Raw genomic sequence first — 15,282 nt, forward strand, 5'->3', positions numbered from 1 at the left:
TCTGCTCCCATTCTCCCCTCTTCTTGCCCCAGCCACCTTGTTTTGCTTGCTGCTTTCTGGAACCAACAGCACATGCTCTATCCTCAAGCCTTCCACTTTGCTGTTTTTGCTGTCTAAATTTATCTTCCTCTAGATATGGGTCTGGTAACTCCCACACTTCTTTCAGGACTCTACTCAGATATCTCCATATCAGAGAGGTCTCCCAAACCAGGTACTTAGACCATAGAAAGTGATCTCTTAAAACCACACACACACACACACACACACACACACACACACACACACACCATCATCTTACTCTTTTATTTTCTTAATATCACTTAACCCTACCCAACATTTTATTGTTTTTGTTTGTTTCATCATTTATCTATACAGGGTTTCACTTCTCTCGCTTGCCTAAAACGCAAGCCCCATAAGATCTGGGACTGACTCTGTTCTGTTCACACATATATTTCCAGGGCCTAGAACAATCACTAAATGAACAAATGAATGGCCAAATAAACTCTATCACTTATTCCCATATAGTACATGAATTCATTATACACATACACATACAGGCACACCCACACACCAATGGCAAGTTATTGTTAGCTCTAAAATACATGTGAACTATCTCGGCATATGGAAAATAAGACTTTTAGGGTAGATTTAATTTAAGTCATGTTCAATATCATGTGTATTAAAAAATTGAGGGTAAAAAGGAAAGAAATATATAAAATTAATCATTCTGATAACACTATAAAGATGATCTATTTAAACTTTAATTCATTTAAAATTGCTTTATGATTTGTGTGCATATAGAAAATTACATAATCATTAAATGTTCAATCTGATGAATTTTCACAAAGCAAACACCCAAATGAAGACACAGGATTCTATCAGAACCTCAGAAGTCTCCTCTTGACCCTTCCTAGTCAGGACACCCTGCCCAAATCACTACTGTGATTTCTATCACCATTGGTTACTTTTGTCCTTTTTCAATTTTAAACTATCAAATGGATTTATACAGTATATATTCTCTGTGTCCAGTTTGTTTTGCCTAGAATTTTGTTTTAGGTTTTTCATATGTTTGGAAGTAGTAGTACTTCATTGTTCTCACTGCTATGTACTATTCTATTGTATAGATATTTCACAATTTATTTTTCATTCTTTTGTTGATGGATATTTGTTTTATTTCCAGTTTGAAACTATTAAGAACGGAGCTGCCATGCCCATTTCTGTTCTTTGAACATACATGTGTATATTCTGACAGAGTAGAACGGAAAGCTGGGACACGGTGTGGGATATGTTCAGTGTTAGAGATACTGCCAGTTTCTCAAAGCGTGTTATGTCGTTTGTTTTCAATTTATTCTCACCCAATTCACTAAAATCTGGACTCTGCTACTTCTAAGTAAGTAAATCTTGAGAATATTCTTGAAACATTAATAACTTTTATAGCTTTGAGACTTAAAATCATCTATACAAGCAGGATTCCTGAAGTGTAGCCGGGGTATTAATTCTGAAGACAGTCACTGATTATTGGGGGTGGGGAGGGAAGAAGAAAGAAAATAAGTTTCACAGACAAATAAAATAGGAAACAGGATCAACTAATAAACAGAAGTCTTTTAAGGCAAGAGTTCTCAGATTTGCCAATGTCTAATGTTGTTGACAGTTACAAGAGTGGACTGCCGTGTGCAGTGCTAGGATAGGAACTCTATGTGACAGAAAACCTTTATTCTCCATGGAGTAATTGTGGGCTGTGGTTCCACAGAATACACTGTGAGAAATACTGGGCAAGAGTGTTTGCTTAGTGATTACCAGAAATATCCATAAACCTTAAAGACTGCTCTGACTCAAGCACTAGCAACACAGAATACGAGGAAAATCTTTGCTACAGATTATTTATATGTCATTATCCTTTGGTTTTGGTTTAATTCCAACTTTGAGTTCCTTTTTCCATTGTTCTGTACCCCGAATCAATTTACAGAGTCAACATCCATGCTGGTTTTTAGTTTTTGACATTGCAAATCTGGTTGCAAAATTGATATGGAACTTTTTTTTAATGAAAGATAATAAGACTGGAGCAAAAATTAGGTTACTTAAGATATCACATATTTTAACTTGAATAAATAAATTGCTAAAGATTGTCATGTATCCATTTATAGGCTAGTCTTTAAAAATCAGTCATTATCTCCTTTGATGTGAAATGAGCTTAGTCATGTTGATTAGTTTAAATGAACTTGTTATTCTGATGTGTATTGAAATTATTATCACCTTCACTCTTCACTGTGTAAATTATAGATAAAGAAGTCTCCTAAAGTTTAGTGCAGAAGTAGCATCACAACTGAGAGAGAAAATAATCTAACCAAATGTGATCTCCCTGGATCTAATCTTTCATTAATATAAGAAGGACTGAGGCAACAGGGCCCTTCTGGCTCCTATTCTCAGTTAACTTGAATTCAGTGTAATATACTTTGGAATGAATACTGGATTTCAATAAAGAACACTTGGGGAATTTGAAACCCAGAAAGCAAGGAAGGCATCCAAATTTATGATGGCTCAAAGATGCTTGAAATAGCAATTATGCCAGATCAAATTCCATTTAATGGGTTGTAGACTACTGGGAAAAAGTGTTTATGGAACATCTTATATTAGCAAAGTGCTTTCGTCATTTTTTAATAGTCATGTTAGGTGGAGGGTTATAATTGCCACTGACAAGGACAGCTCAATATGACAACTGACATTAAAGAGACTTTATAAAAAATCAAATTATTTTAAGGTGTTTTATTTGATCATGAAAATAATAACAATAACAAGGGAAAGAAGAGGGAGAAAATAAAGTATAAAAGGAAAAAAACAAAGAAGAAATGTATGGGGGAAGCAAGGATAATAATTTTGATATTGAATTTTCTATCTGGCAAAGTCCTGGCATGTAATTAATGTCTGATAATATTAGTTATTCCTACTATTAGCCCACTATTCCTCAAATTTTCTGGAACTGTATATAGATTGCAAGTTAAAAAGACAGAGTGTTATAAAAATGGTTTCTAATACAAAAATCAAAGAAAATAAGAGACATACCTTAACACCAAACAAGAGGAATAACAAATGATCAATGGAAAAGTGAACTTTTTACTTTAAGCCTTGGGTCATTAGTGGTTCTAGAAAGATTTTTAGTGGCTTTCATGTTGCCTCTCGCTGAGCTCCTCCAAGCTTATGGCCTGCCTAATGTTATAATTAATTATGAAGGGAATCGGAATGTGGTATCCTTTAAATTATGCCAACTCTAAAGAATATTCATATAAATCAAAGATTGAGTTTAAGTCTCATTAAGTAAGTTTAACTTTAATCCTGGTGGAGAAGATAAAACATGTTAGACTGAGGCAAAATCTATAAGGTGCTATTTTGTTACATGGTGGCCCCATGAACCAACCACGTCATATTATATACTGGCACTTACCCACACGACTTGGTTTGGCCATGGACTTTACTCTGGTCAATGAGGTTGGCAAGCGTGCTAAGCAGAGGTCTCGGTAAGTGCTGCACGCTGGGACAGGTCTCTCAGAATATCCTGTCTTAGATCTAAGCCAGGATGCCAAAGAAATCCAAACTATCCTGCTAGACTCTAAGAAGGCATCTTCAAGCCACATAGAGGAAGACTAGGCTCCCAGCCAATCGCTCCAGGGGGATGTGATTACATGACTGCCTCCGTCAAACAATATTGAACAAACAACTGTCCAACTGACTCCAGCCAACCCCAGAATCACGAAATAAAATCTTTGCTTTAAGGCACTGGGTTTTGGAATGGTTACATTCACAGCAATCAGTAGAAAACAATAATAGTCCATGAAAATCATAGCATTGGTTTATCATTATACATCACTCAAACTGTTTTAAATTTTTTTCTGAAAGTGATATATTCACATCATTTAAAGCAAATTGTCCTACAGTGCTAATAAAGGGGAGTCATAGTTGTTCTTCCTCAGAGCCTCCAGATAAAACTAGCCCCACAAACACCTTGATTCCGATTTCAGGCTTCCAGAACTAAAGAGAATAAATTTCTGTCATTTCAAGTCATTTAGTTTGTGGTAATTTGTTAAGGCAGCCCGAGGAAACTAATACACTAGCAAAGAAAGTTTATGCCATACTAAGGAGTTTGGACTTCATACTTGAAGGGACATGGAGCCACCAGGATTGTGAGGAAGGCATGCCACCAGGGGCAAGTATGTGTTTTAGAAACAGAACTCTGGCAATAGTGCAAAGTAAAGCTTCCCACCCTGGTGTGCTAGAGAAAAAGAGACATGAGTGTATCAGGAAATGAGCAAATTTATACGCTCAAGTTACATTTAAAAATATCAGGCTTGGGATCCCTGGGTAGCTTAGCGGTTTAGTGCCTGCCTTCAGCCCAGGGTGTGATCCTGGAGTCCCAGGATCGAGTCCCACATCAGGCTCCCTGCATGGAGCCTGCTTCTCCCTCTACCTATGTCTCTGCCTCTCTCTGTGTGTGTCTCATGAATAAATAAAATCTTTAAAAAAAAAAAAAAGAAAAAATACCGGGCTTAACCACCTCCAGCCCTCAGCAGTCACATGCATTTGCCCCAGGGTCCTGTCCAAATAATATACTTTTCCTATGTGTGCCATGATGTGGAAGACAGTGGGAAGCATTGGTTTAGAAAGAAACAATGGCCTGGGATGGAAGCAAGGTCGTGGAACAGCATGTTTATTAGCCCAGGCCATTACAGGATACTGAAGTAAGGCTTGCACCGAGGATGACAGGAAGAGACATATTTGAGACATTTTGCAAGGAAACTGGCCAGATGCTGTGAGCGGCTGGATATTGAGGTTAAGGAATATGAAGCAAAAGGATGAGCACAGGCTTGTGGAGATAAGTGTAACGGTAAGGACACATGCTCCAGAGCAAGGGTGGCAAACTTTTTCTGAAAAAGTCCAGGAAGTACATATGACGGCTTTGTGGATCACAGTTTCTGTTTTAACTACTCAACTCTGCCCTCTGGGGCACAAAAGCAGCCTTGAAGCATATGTAAATGATGACTGTGACCATGATCCAGTAATTCTTTACAGACAAAAACGGGGGTAGGGGAGATTTTGCTCTACAGTGCAGTTTGCAAACCCCTACTCTGCAACTGGTCCATGTGGGCTCAAGACCTGGTTCCACCATTCCATCACTCTGTAACCTTAGCGTCCTTAGCTGTGTGCAATATGAGGCTAACAGTGGTGGTAAAAAGTACTGAGAATTCAATGAGATAAATCATGTAAGCACAACAGTGGCTGGCACAGAAAACAGCTCAAAGGATGTTAGTTTTATTCGTTGTAACATTCGGTAACTTGTTAGAGAATAAAGGGAAAAATTTGGTTTCAGGGAAGCAAAATGGGCCAGTGAAACAAAGGGGATAATTTTGCTTGTGACAAGCCTAAAACACCACAGAGATGTCCCATAGGTAAAGACCACGAACGAGAAGGTCAGAAGAGAGGTGGAGAATGGGGTTCAAGACGTGAAGGCATCAACCAATATTGCCAGGGCACACCAATTCTAGGAAACAGAAGCCTACCCCAGTAGTACACATAGCATGAGAAGAAAATCAAAGCTGAAATCTTTTCTGTGACTCAGTTTCCTTGTGCATAAAATGAAAAAGACCTTAAATGTTAATGTGGTTCTGAGTGAAATAACAAAACATCAGAGAAAATGGGCCACTTCCCTATTCCGGCACATTAATCTGTTGACACAGCAAGAAATATACATTCCCACCAAAGAACGTGGTAAGAAAGAATGCGATCTCCTTTACAGAACATGCAATGACCAAAGGCAGAGCCCCAAATTCCCCAGAATCAGTGCTTTCCTAGCTTGCAAGCACAGTGCATACTCACAGGTTCATTCACAGCATTCTGCATGGACACATTCTTAATACAGATGCCGAACGCAAAAGGATGGGACGGATTAGTAATACCATCTTCGAAGCGCAAATGAACATCTTGAATTTTTAACTGCAAAGGGGAGAACAAAAGGAAAATGCATTTAGACATGTGCTACAGGTAGACGTCAAACTGCCCTTGAGCATTTAAATAAGCCACAGTAGTCCTGTGGCGGCCGAAGAGGCGGTCGGGAAGTGGGTGCTTCCTGCTGGGCCGCTGGCCGCTCCGCTTCGGTCCGCTCGGCTTCAGTCCGCTCTGCGGCGGGAAGCACCTTCCCCACAGGACATCAATGCAAGCCTGAATAAGAAAAACAATTTCTTCCTCCTAAGCCATGACATATCAGTTATATAGAAATACCACTTTGGGAAACAGTCTCCAAGAGAGCCTTGATGAGCTCATACAATCTCAACAGATCACCCCCCCAACTTGCCCTTAAAGTTCTCCTTCAGTTTGATAAAGCTATAATTCAGCATTGGCGCAGAGGGTTAGGAACAGTCAATTTCAGGGGCTCTCTAAATACAAACAGATTCTGCAATAACGTGTGGACTTTTGTATTGAATGATGTTGAATTCAGAGAGGTGACAGAACTTATTAAAGTGGATAAAGTCGGGATCCCTGGGTGGCGCAGCGGTTTGGCGCCTGCCTTTGGCCCAGGGTGCGATCCCGGAGATCCGGGATCGAATCCCACGTCAGGCTCCCGGTGCATGGAGCCTGCTTCTCCCTCTGCCTGTGTCTCTGCCTCTCTCTCTCTCTGTGTGACTATCGTAGATAAATAAAAATTTAAAAACAAACAAACAAAAACAAAAAGATATACAAGTGGCCTTAAGTATGTGGAAAGATGTCCAACATTAGCCATTAAGGAAATGCAAATCAAAACCACAGCAACTTAGCACCTCACACCCGCTAGTGTGGTCATCCTCACAAGACAGACAGTAACAAGGGTGGATGAGGTTGCAGAGAAGTTAAAATGTTCCCACATCAATGGTGAAACTGTAAAACAGTGCAGCCTCTTTGGAAAACAGTTTGCCGGTTCCTCATAAAATTAAACACAGTTACCAGATGACTCTAGCAATTCCACTCCCAGGTATATACTCAAGAGAACTGAAAACATATATTCACACAAAACCATATACATGAATGTTTACAGCAGCATTATTTGTAACAGGCGAAAAGTGGAAACAGCCCAAATGTCCATCAACTGATAGGCAGATAAACAAATGTAGTATATCCCGAAAACCGCAAAACCTCTCAGTATGGATAGTCCATTCAACCTCCTAGGCAGAGAGATCTGAGCACATGTTAACACAGCTTCTAGCAAGCCTAAGGCTGTGTCCCTGGGACATTCCAGCCTCATTCTGAGTTCCTGTCTGGAAAAGCTCAGGGCTGTTTGTTCCAGCCAACGCCTGACATTAGGTCCCTGACCTCCCTTTCTTAGAGCATGTACCAAAGACAGCTTACAATTGTGAATCCTTTCTCTGTCTCTATGAGATATGTATGTATCTCCTACAATCAAGGACTTGAAAACCATTCCTCTGAAATGTCATCACCAGGAAGGACAAGACCAGTCTCAATCTCAGTCTCTGTCTCTCGGAGCACAGAAGCCCAGCTAGCAGATACAGCTGATCTTATCACATGGACACTGACCCTGGGTCATTTTTCACCTGAGCCCTCCCCCACACGGATCCCCTGCCTCTCCCTGTCACCCCTGTGCAAACTGGAGTAGAGCTCTGTTCTTTCCACTTTTGTCAACAGTTATTGGGAAAAAAAAAAAAAGTTATTGAATAAAATCTGTTTCTACCACTGTAACTAACATTCAACTTTATCTCTGACAATCTGTATCTTTGATGGAATACACTATTCAGTCATAAAAAGGAATCAAGTCCCAGAATATGCCACAATATGGACGAACCTTGAAAGCATGCTAAGTGCGAGAAGCCAGACACAAAAGGCCACATGGTGTACGACCACATGGATAGGAAATGTCCAAAATAGGCAGTTTCCATAAGAGAAGTAGTTCAGTGGTTGCATGGGGCTAGAGGGAGCGGAGGAAAGGGTGTGGCTATAAGTGGGGATGCAGTTTCTTTTGGGGGTAATGAAAGTGGTCTGCCATTAGGGACTGTAATCTAGGCACTTTGTAAACACACTGAAAAAAACACTAGAGTGAGGGGATCCCTGGGTGGCTCAGTGGTTTAGTGCCTACCTTTGACCCAGGGTGTGACCCCGGGGTCCCAGGATCGAGTCCCACATCGGGCTCCCTGCATGGAGCCTGCTTCTCCCTCTGCCTGTGTCTCTGCCTCTCTCTCACTGTGTCTCTCATGAATAAATAAATAAAATCTTAAAAAAAAAAAAACACTAGAGTGGAGCCGCCTCACCTGGGTGGCTTAGTGGGTTAGGTATCTACCTTTGGCTCAGGTCATGATTCACCTAAGATCAAGACCCTCACTGGGCTCCCTGCTCACCAGGGAGTCTACTTCTCCCTCTCTTTCTGCCTCTCCCCCACTTGTGCGCGCGCTCTCTCTCTCTCTCTCTCAAAATAAATAAAAACTTTTTTAAAAATTAAAAAGAAAAAACACTAGAATGTATACATTAAAAGTGTGAACTTCATGGGATATGAACTAAATCTCAGTTAGTTCAAGCTATTAGTAAAAATAATGATGAATTATTTAAAATAAATGACAGCTAAAAAAATACAACTGTCTAAAACAGAATTCAAAGCGCTCACCTCAAATGTACCAATCTCTCTGTCAATCTCATGACAGTTATGAAACCAACAACCTCCGACAGTTTGAGGGGAAGTAGTATACCTTGAAACCATTTGGCCTGTGTCACGTTGGCATTGCAAGAAAACCCCAGAGGTGCTATGTATGGGCTTACTCTTAGGGCATTTGTGAAAACGAGAGCAGACCCTGGTCTAGTTTTGAGGAGGAAAACAAAACTGTAAGTAAAGTAGAAACCGTGGCCACCAGCCCTGACACTGTAACTCATCAAACCACCACCAGATCCATCAGTAGGAGATTAAACATCTCCGTGGGCTGTCCGCAATTCACTATGGAATCAACTAGAAACTGTGTATTCAACCTCTCTCGTTCTACAGATGAAGAAACCAAGACCGAGAAGTGAAGTGATTTGCCCCGAAATGATCAGTCACAAAGGTTTAGGTGACCTGGCTTCTAAGGAGGCACATCCTTTCGGCAAGTGAGTCCAACATTCAAAAACAAAGCAAAATGTGAGTGAAAGGAAAACTCCTACTGACACAAGCTGAAGCAAGAAAAACCCATGTCTGCCCAGGGCTGGAGACTTGCTTTTCAGGTTTTCCTTTGGCGCAGCCTGTAAGAGCTGACCTGAGCAGTCAGCCATGGCTCAGAACATCATTTCAGTTGAACCTACAAGAAACATGGTACCGAGAAGCAAGACACAGTTAAGCTGGAGAAGTCCCTGTCATGTTTATACTTTATAAAAAAGTCAGGAGGACTTACTTCAATATTCTCCACAATTCTCGTAACTACAGAGGCGGTAACTGAATACCAGTAGGACTCCCCCTTCCGCTGGCGTTCATTCTGCAAAGGAAAGAGCTGGTGTTAGCAGATCCAGTGCTCTGCTCACTTCATGTCTCACCGTGGCTGGTCTGGGTCTGGTGGCCGACGGGGTGCGCCTCACCTTCCATCTGTCCTCCAGGGCTTGAAGCAGAGCCTTCTTGCGCTCCCTCTCCAAGAGTTTCTCCTTCTCATCATCGAAATCCTCTAGCTTTTCAGGGGCTCCAATTAAGTGAAGGCTGGAGATGGAGATCACCCAAGGATCCACGTGGGGGCGATAAAGGGAATCTGAAGAGTTACCTTCCCAATTAAGCCTGGGAAAAGCAAAGTCTTGTCAAGTATCCATCCACATTTTTACTTCTTACTGGTTTTCTGCATCCTTTTAGTTTTCTATAAGGAGCATGAGTATTTTTACCATTTATTTTTTAATCTAAGAAAACAGGCAGCAGGTTCTCATACATGGGAAACAGAAAGCTGTAGGCTGAGATCTGTAAGAACGAGGCACAATAAAGTACATGGAAAGCCCAAAGTGGGGGCGCCTGGATGGCTCAGTTGGTTAAGTGCCTGCCTTCGGCTTAGGTCACGATCTCAGGGTCCGGTCCTGGGATCGAGCCCCAAGTTGGGCTCTCTGCTTACCAGGGAGCCTGCTTCTCCCTCTCCTCCCCACTTGTGCTATCTGTTGCTATCTCTGTTTCTAATAAAATCTTAAAAAAGAAAAGCCCAATTTAACCCTATCAAATGCAACACCTCGCTTCTGCAAAGTCCTTCTTCCCCAAGTGAACTACCTCTTAAACTTCCTTGTCTTTTCTCCCCACAGCACCTGCACAAGCCCATGAGCATGAAACTCATTTCTTGTTCATTATTACTGGGCTGGTTGAGAAGCACTTCTTGGCAGTTACTCACAGTATATCCAGTCTTGAACACACCAACCGAACTGTGGTTAAAATGCTACAGTGGCACTCTATCGAGAAAGAATCCTGATTCTTCATGAGAACTCAGACTGATTTCCCAAATGCTACCATATTTAGCAGTCTCCTAGGACACAGGTCTTCTTTAAATTCAATTAATAAGAGGCAAGTTACCACTAAGGAATAACGCAGAAGAATATCTGAACTGTCCTAAAGGATCTCTGGAAGATCCACATGGCCCAACTAATATGCTCCCTCTGAAAGAAACACATGTTTTCTGAGTGATTTCTACCCTCTAAGATCTAGAATTCAAATAGGATTGATTTGTTGAAGATAGGAGAATATTAACACCAAGTGATCAACTGTGTAATCCAGTAATAAATTAAGAAATGGCAACAAATAATTAAAACATTTTAATTTGGATTTTATCTAGAAAAGTGAAAGTCTTTTCTATTTAATAATTTATATCATAACTCAAACCACATACCAACGATATGCCAACTCACAAACAATTTAATAATAATTAGTGTGCGATTGTAATTCTAACCTAAATTATTGGGGGAAGAGGCATGTCTGATAAGTTAGGTGACAGCAAAATATAACCTCTGTTATATTTCATTTACTTTTGGAGAAAAAAAAGTAAAAGAGGGTCATTTTTGCAAAAATATTAGGAAACTTCATCAATTTCCAAGAGCCTTTCCTAATCCTTTGACATTCAAATAATAACTCTTTGGAAGTGCCCTCAGTATCATCATTCCTCAGTTTCTTCAGATTCTCATTTTCAGTGCCTTTGCCTGTGATTCCAGCAGTTCACCCATCACTCGAAGTGACTTCAAGAAGCCTAAATCTTTTGCAAGATTTCTATCCTACTTCACCCAGCAACTGATTTGCACTGTACTTGCATTTACTGTAACATAAGTACTCAAAAGTAATGAAAGACTGACATCAACAGCTATTACTGAATGATGACGCTGCGTCTGAATAGGGACTAATTTTATACATGGTCATTTAACAAAGAACTTTTATAAAGATTTTATTTTAAGTAATCTTCACACCCAACATGGGGAACGAACTCACAACCCTGAGATCAAGGGTCGCGGGTTCCACTGCCTGAGTAAGCCAAGAGCCCCAACAAAGAATAAATTTACTCCAAGACAATTCTTGTTTCCTTACCAAACCTAGTAACTGCAGAACTCCTACAGTAACTGCAAACATCTATTTATGGTGCTAGGCATTGTTTCGAGTAATTTTGACGCAGTAACTCATGCATTCCTTTCCACAACCCTCTGATGTAGGTACAATGATTATCATCTCATCTTAAAGACTAAGAAGCACACACAGAGTGGCAAGGAAACTCCCCCAAAGCCACGCCGCCAGAAAGCACACTGTGCCAGAGCCCACCTTTCATTCAATAACAATCTCTCAGTAATATAATGAACTCTCCAAAAATAAGAACCCCCTGTATCTAGGACAGAAGTTCTCACACATTAGGAAATGTAAGAATCACCTGTGGTACTTATTAAACATGCAGGTTCAAGGACACTCCTTGGCAGTTCTGATTCAATATGTCTGGGAAACACCTGACCTCCCCACCACTGCCCCAAGGTCATCCTAATAGAAAAGGCCAAACTTGAGGACTGATCTAAACTCGGTATTTCCTATCCTGCCTCTTCCTGCTCAAACAGAGCCAAACTCAAGGGCTCTCAGTTTTCCTGTCCCATGCAGAATAAGACTCAAAACTGCCTCCCTCTCCTGTAGAGTTCCACACACCGGCTTTGACTTCAAATGGTAATTCTAGTTCTTTCAAGGCATCTTTCTTTAAGGGCAAGTTTTCCAACTCAACAGCACCTGAAAAATAAAAATGACATCATGAAATGTTCACCCAACATATGCAGTAGGCACTTACTATATGCAAATCATTAAAAGTTAAAGGTGAAGTCTTACAGCTTAACCCAGCTATAAAAAGCCAGGAGTAACCCCACAATCAGCCTGTGTACACTAGCTTTACTAGTTTCCCGAACCATCCCGTTCTGACAGCTGAAGCTCACCAGCAGGTGAAGGGTGTAGGCAAGGATCTTTCTCTATAATAAGGCAGACAGTAAATACTTTAAGCTTTAGACTATCTGTTGTATATTCTCTCTGGTTGTTTTGTGTTGTTGGGTTTTTACAAGCCTTTAAAAAAAAAAAAAAAAAAGCCATTCTCAGTTTGGATTTGACCAGCTAACCAGTTTGCAGACCCCTGGTTTAGGCAAATATTTGCCATCTAAGTCACCTGGGAAGAAATGCAGGCTCCTAGACCCCCCTCAAGACATCTCTGGGATTGAACACAGAAATTTGACATTTTAACAAGCTCTGGCAACCCACCCCTCCCCCAAAATGGGTATATTGCACATAACATGAGAGCCCATGAGAATTAAATAAAGATGGTCACCAAAGGGAATTATACTCTCTTCTGGAAAGACTAGCTCCACATGTTCTCTGCATCTATGCTTGCAGGCCTAATTACCTGTTAGAAGCAAAGAACAAACCACCGCTGAAGGTCCTTTTCAGACCCAGCTTTTATAGGACTGAAACCTAGAGGTACAAGATGTCCCTGAACAGCCGAAGCATAGTGGAGAGGGTGTGGCTGGATCTCTCCCTCTCCTCGCTGTGGAAGTCATGCGAACACACTGATATACCACTCCCCAATCTGCAGCAGACACCGTGCTGGCCACTGGAAATACAAGAAGAGAAGGCGGGGTCCCCGTCCTAAGGGGCGGAGGAGACAGCCATCATTCTACAAAACTGCACCACCGAAGGCAATTTCTGAGAACAGAGAGTACAGACAACTGCCCAGCAACCATTAACTGGTACAGGAACTCAAAAGAAAGGCAAGCCAGCCAGAGACAAACCAATACAAGAAACAATTATTTTTTTCCTTTAAATGACTGTTCAAGATTTGTGGGTAACTGGCTTCTAAAGTATTCAGATCTAGCAGCTTGGCAGATGCTAAGCAAATGCAACCAGCTCACGTTGTAGACTTCTGCAGGAACATGTGTCCCCACATAGCTTAAGACGAACCAAAAGGAGAAGTTAATAACCCCAGAGAGCCCAGAAACAACTCTATTTCCACATTTGGGGAGCAATGATCATAAGTAGGGGGAAACATGAAACATGTTCCTCAACAGTTTGAAACTGACTTAAAAGGAGAAAGCACATAGTTTCTTCTTTTGAAGAGCATCATTTGCAATTTGAATCATTTGCCCTATTTTTCAATACCCAAATCTGTCACAAAGGCGGCTGGCACTGGGATTCCTTGGCTGCTGTACATCTTGGGGAAGTGGAAGGAATGGTAGGCAATACATGCCAGGAAAAATTAAAGCTGAAGTGCAGAGAGCAAAAGAAGTGGTCTAGGAAGGAGAAGACCCCAGGGAAACAATGAGAAGAGGGCAGCCCCGCTGCCAAAACAAAGGAATCGGGCAAAAACAGCAGCAGCGCTCAGCGGTTCTGGAGGGAAGGCTCTCAGATTCCCCACCCATTCAAATATGCACCCACAACTACCCTGCTGGGAAAGGTCCCTCCAGGGACCCACAGTAGGTACAGTGCTCTTCGCTCCTTTCCAGGCAGATGACGTGCGGGCTTATTCCTGGATGTCTTATCCACAAACTCCTCAGCTGAGCTGAGCAAGAAGGCGAGTCCCTAGAACCAGGGTAAATCTGGAGGCTGGTGGCTTTTTGGTCAGCACTGACAACTAACTCCCTTCCCGCGCCCCTGTGTCACTTAAAAAGTCAGCCTGAGGTGCAGAGTGGATAAGGAACAAAACGGTGGGGGGACCTAAGCACTGGGCCCCATATATAAGATAGGCCTATTGCCCAAGGTTCAAAGTTCCTGGCGTGACACTGGCAGCTGCTACCTCCTGGCCCCAAACCATCCCAAACACGCCCTGCGAGTTTTCTGCCTCCTGCCTGTGCTCACAAGCCTCACTCTACCTGGAATGTGGTGACCCACCCCGGGCCGCCTGCCAGGATCCTGCGCTACCACCTCCGGAATGGCCTTCCCGGCATCCTCCCAACAGGGTGAAGGTCGGCCCCTCTTGGCACCCTGGCGCACCGTGCCTGCGGCTCTAGAGCAACAGCGTACGCTGCCTTGTACTGCCGACGAATTAACAGGTCTCCGAGGGCAGGGCCTACGGCGGTGGATGTGGGGCAACAGGAACAGCATGGGAGATCCTACTGGAGCCAAGAGCTTCGTGTCCATCATCTCATTTGATCTTCACAACAATATGAGGAAATACCATTATCTTCTCCATTCTGAGGTGAGGGAAATCAGGCGCACAGGTAAGCCGTATGCTTAAATACCAGAGCTGGGGCATCTGGGTGGCTCGGTTAAGCATCTGCCTTCTGGGCTCCCGGCTCAGTGGGGAGCCTGCTTCTCCCTCTCACTCTCCCTCTGCAGCTCCCCCTGCTTGTGCTCCCCCCACCATGTCAAATAAATACATACAATCTTTTTTTAAAAAAACAGCGCAGAGCTGATAGTAAGGGGCAGCACTAGAGTTTGTGCCACGCCTCTCTGATCTCAGGCGGCAAGAGGGACAGGGGTGAAGAGGAGGCTTCAGTAACTTGCTCATGGTTACGAGCAGCTGTTACGAGGGGTCTTCTACTGTCCCCCCTTTTTGTATTATCCGTAACACACACAGCCATACCCTAAGCAGGTGCTTAGTGGTGTCTGCTGAGAGACGGAACAAATAAAATCGTAGACATGTTCTCTCTCCTTCCACGACTCGTGTGCTATTTTGCATTGTTAATCACTTTCCATATGTGCACCCAATCCAGCCCTGAAGTCCAGCCCAAGCCAATCACATGCTGACGATCATGAAAACGGCAGATGATGGTAACTAACACTGACCGAGGCGCCCTCTACACCCCGAGCAGCTCTAAGCTCTCTGACCCGCA

General features: G+C 42.4%; 1 protein-coding gene across 5 annotated transcripts in view; it reads right to left on the minus strand.

Moving 5' to 3' along the window:
- VPS13D (vacuolar protein sorting 13 homolog D) overlaps positions 1-15,282 on the minus strand; it is a 316,308-nt gene that overhangs the window by 295,627 nt on the left and 5,399 nt on the right. For 2 of the 5 annotated variants that reach the window (XM_049107181.1, XM_049107185.1), the window contains exons 1-3: positions 12,122-12,202; positions 9,568-9,757; positions 9,387-9,467 (exon numbers count right to left, since the gene is read on the minus strand). The exons of 1 other annotated variant lie outside the window; for it this stretch is intronic. The gene's annotated coding sequence lies outside the window, so the exon portion shown is untranslated. Of the gene's footprint in view, positions 1-5,865; positions 5,983-9,386; positions 9,468-9,567; positions 9,758-12,121; positions 12,203-15,282 lie in introns of those variants that run through there. 2 more of the 5 variants (XM_049107189.1, XM_049107184.1) reach the window with 2 other exon arrangements.

Source organism: Canis lupus, chromosome 2 (genome assembly GCF_003254725.2).
Source record: "Canis lupus dingo isolate Sandy chromosome 2, ASM325472v2, whole genome shotgun sequence".
NCBI lineage: Eukaryota > Metazoa > Chordata > Mammalia > Carnivora > Canidae > Canis > Canis lupus.